General features: G+C 42.9%; 1 protein-coding gene across 2 annotated transcripts in view; it reads right to left on the bottom strand.

Annotated features, from left to right (window-relative positions):
- The window catches only part of LRRTM4 (leucine rich repeat transmembrane neuronal 4), an 843,540-nt gene that overhangs the window by 426,782 nt on the left and 413,213 nt on the right, over positions 1 to 3,545 (bottom strand). The window lies entirely within an intron of this gene.

Here is a 3,545-nt window from a genome sequence, read left to right as displayed (position 1 = left end):
CCCCTCGATGGCTTCCAGAAGTTGGATAGCCAACAGGGCACCAGGCAGCTATGATAACCAGGGACCTCACCTTCCACAAACTTTTCTGCGAAGCTATAGGCATAGCTAGATGATAACCCAGCACCGTTTCCCATCTTGCTTGCCAGAGTAACCAGTAGTCACAAATGCCTTTGTGAAACCAAAGACTGGTCTTTGAGATAATTTTCTGCCTTTGTCTACAAGTGGACAGACGCCAACCCAACCAGTGATCCAAAGAACTGACTTGACTGGTCTTGTGACTCACCTCCTTTCCCGGGAACCGATTCAGCCCTAACACAGCATCCATTCCCTATGCCCCTGCCAGTCAAATCATTCGTTAAAAACCCAGCTTCTGATGTCTCAGCAAGGTGGCTTTGAGCAGTATCTCCCATTCTCCTGGCTCGAATGCCTTGTGATAATTAAACTCTTCTTTATAGTGATACCTGTTGTCTCAGTGTTCGACTCTATCTTGGCAGCAGGCAAAAACCTGGTCAGGTGGTAACAGCTTTTCTTTCTTAACAATAAATGTTCTAGGCATTTTGTCTGTGAGTTTTTTCAAATTGTTGCCAATCTCCAAAAAAAATTTCCAATATATTGAAAAAAAAAATGCACATATAAGTGGATACATGTAGTTCAAACCCATGTTGTTCAGTGGTGAACTGTGAAACTTTTTGCAGTATTGTAGAGAGGGTCTGTAGGTAAACTCTTTTTTTTTTTTTTTCTGTGAAAATGGCTTATTTACTTTCTTCTTTAGTAAAATATTATTTCACTGAGTTCCAATGCAAGTGATTACAACTCTCAGTATTTTGAGGTCAATTAATTGCCTAGTGCAATTTGTTGACCAATTAAGAGTTCTTCGTGGAGACTCCAAGATGGCCAAGTAGGAACAGCTCCAGTCTACAGCTCCCAGTGTGAGTGACACAGAAGACGGGAGATTTTTGCATTTCCAATTGTGATACCGGGTTCATCTCACTGAGGCTTGTCAGATAGTAGGTGCAGCCCACTGAGCATGAACCGAAGCAGGGTGGGGCATCGTCTCCCTGGGGAGAGCAAGGGGTTGGGGAATTCCCTTTCCTAGCAAGGGAAGCTGTGACAGACAGTACCTGGAAAATCAGGACACTACAACCCTAATACTGTGCTTTACCAATGGTCCTAGCAAATGGGACACCAGGAGATTATATCCCACGCATGGCTTGGAGGGCCCCATACCCATGGAACCTCGCTCACTGCTAGAGCAGCAGTCTGAGATCAAACTGCAAGGCGGCAGCGAGGCTGGTGGCGGGATGTGTCAGCCATTGCTGAGGCTTGAGTAGGTAAACAAAGCAGCCAGGAAGCTGGAATTGGGTGGAGCCCACCACAGTTCAAGGAGGTCTGCTTGCCTCTGTAGACTCCACCTCTAGGGACAGGGCATAGCTGAACAAAAGGCAGCAGAAACTTCTGCAGACTTAAATGTCCCTGTCTGACAGCTTTGAAGAGAGTAGTGGTTCTCCCAGAATGGAGTTTGAGATCCAAGAATGGACAGACTGCCTCCTCAAGTGGGTCCCTGACCCCCTAGTAGCCTAACTGGGAGGCACCTCCCAGTAGGGACAGACTGACATCTCATACTGCCTGGTGCCCCTCTGAGACAAAGCTTCCAGTGGAAGGATCAGACAGTAACATTTGCTCTTCTTCAATATTTGCTATTCTGCAGCCTCTGCTGGTGATACACAGGCAAACAGGGTCTGGAGTGGACCTCCAGCAAACTCCAACAGACCTGCAGCTGAGGGTCATGACTGTTAGAAGGAAAACAAACAAACGGAAAGGACATCCACACCAAAACCCCATCTGTACGTCACCATCACCAAATACCAAAGGTAGATAAAACCACAAAGATGGGGAGAAACCAGAGCAGAAAAGCTGAAAATTCTAAAAATCAGAGTGCCTCTTCTTCTCCAAAGGAATGCAGCTCCTCACCAGCAATGGAACAAAGCTGGATGGAGAATGACTTTGATGAGTTGAGAGAATAAGGCTTCAGAAGATTGGTAATAACAAACTCATCCAAGTTAAGGAGGATGTTCAAACCCATCAAAAGAAGCTAAAAACCTTGAAAAAAGATGAGACGAATGGCTAACTAGAACAAACAGCATAGAGAAGACATTAAATAACCTGGTGGAGCTGAAAACCATGGCACGAGAACTACATGACATATGCACAACCTTCAGTAGCCAATTCAATCAAGTGGAAGGTAGGGTATCAGTGATTGAACATTGAATGAATTAAATGAAGTGAGAAGAGAAGTTTAGAGAAAAAAGAGAAAAAAGAAATGAACAAAGACTCCAAGAAATATGGGACTATGTGAAAAGACCAAATTTACATCTGATTGGTGTACCTGAAAGTGATGGGGAGAATGGAACCAAGTTGGAGAACACTCTGCAGGATATTATCCAGGAGAACATCCCCAACCTTGCCTTTTGGCAAGGCAGGCCAAATTCAAATTCAGGAAATATACAGAACTCCACAAAGATACTCCTCAAGAAGAGCAACTCCAAGACAAATAATTGTCAGATTCACCAAAGTTGAAATGAAGGAAAAAATCTTAAGGGCAGCCAGAGAGAAAGGTCGGGTTACTCACAAAGGGAAGCCAATCAGACTAACAGAAGATCTCTTGGCAGAAAGTCTACAAGTCAGAAAAGAGTGGGGGCCAATATTCAACATCCTTAAAGAAATGAATTTTCAACCCAGAATGTCATATCCAGCCAAATTAAGCTTCATAAATGAAGGAGAAATAAAATCCTTTACAAACAAGCAAATGCTGAGAGATTTTGTCACCACTAGGCCTGCCTTACAAGAGCTCCTGAAGAAAGCATTAAACATGGAAAGTAACAACCAGTACCAGTCACTGCAAAAACATGCCAAATTGTAAAGACCATCGATGCCAGGAAGAAACTGTATCAATTAATGAGCAAAATAACCAGCTAACATCATAATGACAGGATCAAATTCACACATAACAATATTAACCTTAAATGTAAATGGGCTAAATACTCCAATCAAAAGACACAGACGGGCAAATTGGATAAGGAGTCAAGACCCATCAGTGTGCTGTATTCAGGAGACCCATCTCACATGCAGAGACACACATAGGCTCAAAATAAAGGGATAGAGGAAGATCTACCAAGCAAATGGAAAACAAAACAAAACAAAAAGCAGGGGTTGTAAACCTAGTCTCTGATAAAACAGACTTTAAACCAACAAAGATCAAAAGAGACAAAGAAGGCCATTACATAATGATAAAGGGATCAATTCAACAGGAAGAGCTAACTATCCTAAATATATATGCGCCCAAACAGGATCACCCAGATTCATAAAGCAAGTCCTTAGAAACCTACAAAGATACTTAGACTCCCACACAATAATAATGGGAGACTTTAACACCCCACTGTCTACATCAGACAGATCAATGAGACAGAAAGTTAACAACGATATCCAGGAATTGAATTCAGCTCTGCACCAAGTGGACCTAATAGACATCTACAGAACTCTCCACC

The sequence above is a fragment of the Mandrillus leucophaeus genome, unplaced genomic scaffold, assembly GCF_000951045.1.
Source record: "Mandrillus leucophaeus isolate KB7577 unplaced genomic scaffold, Mleu.le_1.0 Scaffold84, whole genome shotgun sequence".
Classification (NCBI taxonomy): Eukaryota; Metazoa; Chordata; class Mammalia; order Primates; family Cercopithecidae; genus Mandrillus; species Mandrillus leucophaeus.
This window is presented reverse-complemented; position numbering and strand designations above follow the sequence as displayed.